This window comes from Paroedura picta, chromosome 3 (assembly GCF_049243985.1).
Source record: "Paroedura picta isolate Pp20150507F chromosome 3, Ppicta_v3.0, whole genome shotgun sequence".
Taxonomy (NCBI): domain Eukaryota; kingdom Metazoa; phylum Chordata; class Lepidosauria; order Squamata; family Gekkonidae; genus Paroedura; species Paroedura picta.
This window is the reverse complement of record NC_135371.1, coordinates 25,632,504-25,640,555: the sequence shown is the minus strand read 5'-3', so window position 1 is coordinate 25,640,555 and position 8,052 is coordinate 25,632,504. Positions and strand designations below refer to the sequence as shown.

The following is an 8,052-nucleotide window of genomic DNA, read 5'->3' as shown; positions in this document are numbered from 1 at the left end:
AGGCCACACCAGAGGAATGGACCTACCACAAATAAAGCTAATCATAACCTCACTGTCAAATGGACAACCTTAGGTAAGGGTACCATCAGGAGAAGGCTATTTGAAGAGCATGACTGAAGTTTGGGAATATAACTGGGAAATGCAATTTAAGATATGTTACACTCTTCCTCTAAGACTCCAGAGAGCCACTGGTGTACCAATGGTCTGACTCAGTATAAGATACGTGTGTTTATGTATGTTTAAGAAGGGAATATTTTGCCCACAAGACTAGCATCTGATGCAGCAGTGGAAGTATTTGTGTTAGAGTGATAAAGGAGTTTGACAAAACATGCTTTTTATATATAATGCGCTGGTGGAAGTTTTGAACAAATGCCTGGAGAAGAAGACATGCTGGATGAGGACCAATGAACTGAAGATCAGTCCAGAGAAGACCAAGTTACTCTTCAACAAAAGTTGAGTCCAATAGCACCTTTAAGACTATATATGTATGTACTTTTATGAATCTTGTTCCATTTTGTCTGAGGAAGTGTGCCTGCACACGAAAGCTCATGTCTTGAATAAATCTTTGTTGGTCTTAAAGGTGCTATTGGACTCAATTTTTGTTGTGCTACTTCAGACCAGCACGGCTACCCACTTGAATCCAAGTTACTGTTGTTTGTCAGTAACAAAGAACAAGAACTGGAGTATCACCATCTCCTGGAGGGGGCAGGTTCATAGTTTTGGGGTGCTGCTAGGACCTGGGCAACAGCTGAAGGGTCAGGTTTCCTCTGTGGCATGCCGCACCTTTTATCATCTTTGGCTGACACACTCGCTATGGCTTTTCCTTGAAAATAGGAAATTTAACCACAGTGATCAAGAAGTGATCACACTCAGGTTAGATTGCTGTAATGACCTGTGATGCATTTAGTGCTACTTTTGAAAACTGTTCAGAAGTCTCACTTGAGCCAAACACCCCTGTGCTGAGAGATCTGCATTGGCTGCCCATCTGTTTCCATGCACAATTTAAGGTGTTGGTTGTTACCTTTAAAGCAGGGGTAGTCAAACTGCGTCCCTCCAGAATGCTGGCAGGGGCTCATGGGAATTGTAGTCCATGGACATCTGGAGATACTTGGATGACTGTCCCCTCCCAGATTGGCCAGCCTGCCACTTAAGATCCTCTCCCAAATCCCTGCTCTTTGTTGCCCCTGCCTTCAGAGGAGAGGGGGGTGGCAACCAGAGATCTAGTTTAATGGTGGGGCTTCACTCTTGAACTGCAATCCCACATAATTACTTTTGTTTAGGTGTCAGGCTAAAATATGCCTTTTTACCTGGGCTTTTGATTAAGGGAGTTATCTATTACACCTTTTTTATCTCCCCTGTCTCCAGGTTCATTTTTTTTTTTTTGACTGCTGAGTGCAGCCTTTCTCAATGTGGGCTTCGTGAAACTGTGGGGTTTCATGAATGTGTGGGAGTTATTGGGCTATTGTTTATTGGGCTATATGACCACATATGGTCATGTCGACTTGCCTCCCCCTCCCAAAATGGCCAATGATAGTCCTGGATAGGGGAGGAGTGCCAGGTGGGCATGTACACAGTTATGCTTCCCAACCGCATTCTGCATGATCACATGACTTCTGGGGGTTCTTGAAGCCTGAAGAATGTTTCAGGGGTTTCTCAACAGTAAAAAAGTTGATAAAGGCTAGCCCAGAGTGTAATAATGGCTGTTTTCATGGCACCGGTTTATTTTTAGTGGCCCTGTTTATGACTTGTCTGCTTCTAATGGCTTTGTTTTGCTGTCTTAATTGTCGGCTGACCCAAGAACCTTATTGGAAAGGCAACATAAAAATGTTGTGAATGAATTCATTGCGTCTTCTGCAAAGTAACACGGCTACTTCTCCATGCTGATCTTAGTTAATCTCTTCTCTGCAGATTTTATACTCCCAGAACAAACTAAAAGAGAAAAGAGGACTTCATCCATTCTAAACACCGGCATGGCTTGGCCTGCATCCCCCACCCCAGCACTGCATAATCACCCCTAGCTTTGCACACCTGCATGGCATACTCACATATATTCATCACAGTGCTAATTTGCATGACTGACAGGAGTCCTGGGTCACCAGCCGTTGTCCAGGATGCCAGTTGAAATCTAGGATGATTGCTCAGCTCTGGTTTTGAATGTGGCCGTTGATGGATGGATGATCTGGGAATACAGCATATATTCTCCTTTATCTCTCAGGCAGGGTTATAACCAAACCCTAGTTTCATGTCAAGTTTATGGATACAGCTTTCAATGTATACAATGGAGCTGACTTCCCCGCCCACCCGAAATCTAATATTATGCTTCTAGATTCAGAATTTACCTAAGTAAATAATTATTTTTAAACTTAAGATTTAGGCAGCATTAGGATTTGATGTTATGCTAATGTTTGACAATTGCTAAATGTGGGTATCAGCCAGCAGTTTTTTTAAAGTTTAATTTAAAGCAATTTGACATGGAAAGGTTATTACTTTAGTTGCCAATAAAAACTGTACTTTTAACATAAGTGTACACTAGACCCTAGGGTATGTGACTATTATCTTTTCTGCAATTATGTGGTGTTCTACATAAATGCTAAAAAAAATGAGAAATATCAAAAAGTACGAACTTAGATGCAATATATATATTAAAAAGTTGAATTGATAAAACTGAAAAATCTGGTTGACAGGAACATAAAGACAGGTTGAGGTTTCCCCCTAGAGGGTATATTTGGAACTCCATCTATTATTTAGGAATTCTGGATTTATGAAGTTAACAAAAACACAAACTCTGGCTAAATGGAGTGGACAGCTTTATGTTTGTGTAACAATGAGACACAGATCACTGGGTTATGTCAACCTGCTGATATCTGTTATAAGGTTCCTTTCTTTCTCCAGTTAGCCTAGTTTAAAGGAACTTTTATCCCTTTCTATCTTAAAATGTCTTTTATCCTTTTTTTGCCTTACAACCATCTTGGATTTGGAAGTCAGGCTCATAAAGATAAATCATATTCTGAACCTTTTCTAGTTCTGCTTATGCATCCTGTCCTTCCTCCAAGGAGCATACAGTGGTATACATTATTCTCCATTTTACCCTCACTACAACCCTGTGAAACAGGTTATGATTGAAGACAGAGACTTCTCCCTAGGTCACTGAGCAAGCTTTTATGGTAGAGTGGGGATTTAAACCTGGGTCTCTTGGATCCTAGTCTGATACTCTAAGCCCAAATGAAACTGCTTGATACTCAATTAGGCCATTGGCCTATCAAGGTCAGTATTGTCTACTCATATTTTCTGGAGCCTCTTTCAGACCAGTTGCCACATGATCCTTTTAGTTGGACGTACCAGAGGTTGAACCTGGGATCTTCTGCACACAGAGCAGGGACTCTAATACAGAGGCTCACTCCAACACCACATTATCTTTCAATTTACTTGCCTGTCTTACTGTCAAAGAAGAGATGGGCAGTCAGAGGTGAACACATTTGACAAGTAAACATATTGCTTCCAACAGCCATTGGCACTTGAAAGCCAAGCCTTGCTCCTTGCTACCAGCTAAGGCAGCTGCTGTACGACTTTGCAACTGTGCATGTTGTGTAGTTTCAGTTGTGCCTTTTGTTCTTCCTTTTGTTCAAGTGCATTAAAAGAAACGGTCTTTCCCCAGGATCAACGGTTGTAGGATCAGTTAATTAACTGGCGGATGATATGACTTCCATAAGGCTACATGAAAACACACACGTGCTAAATAATTATGATAGTGCAGACTTGTGGCCAAATTAACTGTTGTTTTTAACATGTTGAGTCCACGTCACCCAAAATGGTGCTGAGGAGAATTATTTCACATTTTGCTGCTCCAGATGGAACATTCCGTGCCAATGGAAGAGCAAAAATGGGGACATAATTCTCCCGAGTGGTGTTTCAGCATTAGAAAATGGCTGGAGAGGTACAGGAACCCTTCCTCTCAACCCCCCCTCCCCCCGGCAGTATTCCTAGCCCAGACCGGCTCTTCCTTATTTTTAACAGACAGTCCCCACAGCTTTGATGTGGCTGAGGTGAAACAATGTGTCTGGTCTGGCCTTTTGATGAACATCTTAGTAAAACTTAAAAAAAAAAACACAGCATGTAACAATGATAGATCTGTGACCTTTGAATTTCCTTTGAAATGATACTTATAGCTCTGTATTGTTCTATTATATGGACCATAACTCACTAAACAGGCCAAAGCTGCTCATAAACTGCTAAACTGCTCAATCAAAAATCTGTTCCCTGCACATAACCAGCAAGCAGAACACGAGCCAAACCTGTGGACATTTGAGAAATCCCAGCAAGATGCCAAGGAAGAGACCAAGTTCTCCCATTTTCTTCCTATGTGATTGACCATGTCACTGAAGTAGCAGAGACAGGATTACTGAGAACCAAACACCTGTAAGGTGTTTATCTCGAGGATGAGACCCTCAATCATGTACATTGCAGCTATGTTTTAAAAATAATGATAAGAAAAGTTGGTTTTTATACCCCACTTTTTACTACCTGGAGGACTATCAAAGCAGCTTATAATCGCCTTCCCTTCCTCTCCCAACAACAGACACCCTGACCATTTCTGCATTAGGAGACATATCTTGTTTTAGCCTCACTTTGGATGCTGTGAGTCAACTCTAGCATTTCTGCATTTATTGGGCTTTCCTCTCCTTATTTCACAGGCTGGAATTTGCCACATGTTTTCCACATTGAGTCTGAGGGAGGCAGCCTCCCCTCATGTTATGCTCCCTCCCCCTTTTCAAAAAAAAATTATTATTATTATTTTGCAAAATGGTGCCTGCTTGCGCCTTTGTTTTCATTGCGCACCTTAATCCCACCATTCTGTACCCTTGATCCCCCCTTCCCCCCAAATTTCCTGACATGTTTTAACCCTGAGTTATAACATTATAATGATGCTGTATAAGACTGAAAAAATGCTTTTTTAAAACTTAGAAATGGTTTGTAATGTGAATACCCCTTTATTTAAAAAGAAGGGAGATTTTTCAGAATGGAAGGAGAAGGAGGAAGGAAGGGGGAGGGAGGACGGTGACAAGGAAAGGGTGGACATGGGGGGAAAAACAATTACACACATTTCCATATTGGGCAGCACCAAATTAGACCCTGTTAGACCCCACTTGAAAAGATGAAATCCAGTTTTCTGGGGATTCCTTTGTTATGAGGCAAGTGAGGGGCCAATTCAGGACTGTGCCTGAAGAAACAAATTTTAATGCTAAAACAGACAAAAAAGTTGTTGACCCTTAAAAAATGCAAATCTGAACAATATTGCTAGTGCAGAAACGGTCCCTATGTAGTAGGTTGGGTAGAGAAAGCTCTGACAGGACTGCTCTGTGAGAACAACTCTGTCAGGACTGTGATGAGCCCAAGGTCACCCAGCTAGCTTCATGTGGAGGAGTGGGGAATCAAACCCAGTTTACCAGAATATAACTTGTTGCTCTTAAGCACTGTATCAAGCTTCTTATTGATAATTCTTAAACTGATTTTTAACATTATTTTGTCATAATTTTTGAATAAATGTAATATATTATAACAAACCAAAACTGAAAATTTTAACAATAGGGCATAATATTCAGCTTTTGGAATACTTTTTTAAAATTATTCTGGTGCCTGATTTGGGAGAAGACTCACAAGGGGTAATAATAAAGTGATGCAGCAGGTAGAATATTTACCAACTGGTAGATAGCCTAGGCTGGCCTGATCTCTTCATACTTTGGAAACTAAACAGGGTTGACCTTGGCCAGTATTTTGATGAGAGACTACCAAAGATTACCAGGGTCACTGCACAGAGACAGGCAATGGCAAACCACCTCTTGCCTTGAAAACCCCACAGGGTCACCATAAGTTGGCTGCAAATTGATAACAATTTTTAAAGAGTTACCGAGAGGTCATGCTACCAACAAGGATTATTCTGATAGAATTTATACTTTCCAAAGAGTTGTTCAAACCAGTTACTTGTTTGTGGGGAGAGGCTTTGATTTGATTCGGCCTAAATGCAATTGTTTCTGATTGCTTCTATTCTGTTCTTTCTGGTACTATCTGATAAACACAGGAGTAAATGCTTTTTTTCCCATATACTGATATACAAGAAGACAGATTTGCAGATGGGAAAGGATGGTGACAAATACCATATTCAGTCCCAGTTTATCCATGTAGTACATGTAGCATGTACTATGGGCCCCATACTTCCAGGTGCCCTGTGTGTTGCCTCCCCCCCTTCCCCATGGATCAGGGCTGTAGTCTCTCTCCTCCCTCCATCTCCACTGTGGGGGTCCCTCTGCCCCCATCTGGCTGCTCCCACTGCAGTTGTTCTCTACTTGGGCCCTACTCATCTTTAAACTGGCTCCGGTGCTCTGGACCCTGCAAATACTTAAACCATTGCTGACCTTACTTGCTGCCTTCCCAGTGACAGGTAATTCTTCCACTAGCCAGAGAGAGGCGATCGTTTTGCTCACATATGCTGGAAGACAGGCAGCTGGTGTCACAGACAGGGAAACAAGGTGGAAGGGATTCCTCCTCCCCCTTCTGTCAACACTGGTCATGCGATTTAAATATGTGTGGCTGTGTCTAATGCACACAAAGAAAGAGTCAGAGGCAGGCCAGATGAGGCACAAAATTAGTGACGTAGATTGATATCTGCTTTTATTATTCCATTAAAATACCAGCAGAGGGCAATTTGGTACATCAACCCATTCTTTCATGTGTAGGGAGATACAAGCACTGAAAACAGAGGAGTCCATTTTTAAACAAATAAACTTGGAAGGCTAAACTGTCTCAAGTTCCCTGGCCTTATCTTGCTGTGTTCTATTTCTTTCAGCCCATTTCACTGCTGAAGCCAGAGGCAAATATTTCAGCTATGGGAGAAATGCATGAGAGCTAAGCAAGGTAAGGTGTGGTATGGAGCAGAATTTGTTTCCTCTCAGCCTAAGGTCCTCAACACCGGCTTGGGCAATTTCCGTGGACTTCAGGACAATGCCTGACAAAGATGGAATCTGGGGAGGGATCTTTAGGGTCTTCGCATTCAGCCTTGCCCAATTCCATCATCAACACAGCCTCCGTCCTTCATCCTTTTGTCAATCCAGGTCTCATGATCTCCAGCACAGAATTTTTGACCGGCAAAGATGACTCCTCGTTCTCTTTTTATGCCAGCTGAAAATCAAGCTGGATACCACCCTGAAAACTTTGGAACATAAATTTAAAGGATATGTTTATTGTTTTTATGACATATGTGTGATAATAGCATGTCGGCGGAGTCAATGTTTTCAGTATGATTTCATTTAAAAGAGTATTTCAATATGCTGTTTTTATAATGCAGTCTTATACCCCTAAGTAAATTCCCTCTAACAGAAGGAGGACAAGTCTCCAGTCTCATCAAAATGGCTACTGATTTAATCCATTTCTACCCCCCCCCTCCACTTTCTCGCCAGTGGAAACCCAAAGTTGCTCACATCTTTCTCCTCTCCTCCATTTTATCCTCACACACACAAAGCTCTGTGAGGAAAATTAGGCTAAGTGTGTGACTGCCACAAGTTCACCCATGAAGCTTCCATGGCATAAGTAGGGATTCGAACCTGGGTCTCTGAGGTACTAGTCCAACATTCTTAACCAGTACACCACACTGATTTCTGGGGCTTACAATAAAATTAGTGTTTTTGGTATTCAACTATAATTTTTTCTGTGGCTATTAAAAACTAAGATACATGGGTTGAGGTAGCACAGCGCGCAGCAGTTTGCAGCTTGACTTCTTTGGATAAATGCAGAAGTCCAGCATTTAAATTCCATAAGGAGAGAAGAGCTGACTTTCTATACCCCACTTTTCACTACCTGAAGGAGTCCCAAAGCTTTTCCTTTCTGCTGCCGACAGGGGAAGTCCTAACTTCTCTCAGCAGAGATTTGCGTCTTGGATTTATTCCCCCTCCTCTGCTGTCTCCAATCCTCTCCCCCCCCCTTCACGAAAAGAAAAAGGCTCCTGCCACGCTTGCCTCGCTCCCCCACCCCTTCCGAGCTTCCACTTTTCTGTTTCAATTG

General features: G+C 42.0%; 1 long non-coding RNA gene across 1 annotated transcript; it reads left to right on the top strand.

Moving 5' to 3' along the window:
• The first annotated feature begins 2,147 nt into the window (after positions 1-2,147).
• Positions 2,148-7,304, top strand: LOC143834552 (uncharacterized). Its single transcript, XR_013229816.1, has 3 exons — positions 2,148-2,343; positions 6,842-6,909; positions 7,107-7,304. It is a non-coding gene; the product is annotated as an uncharacterized LOC143834552 (long non-coding RNA).
• Positions 7,305-8,052: the final 748 nt, after the last annotated feature.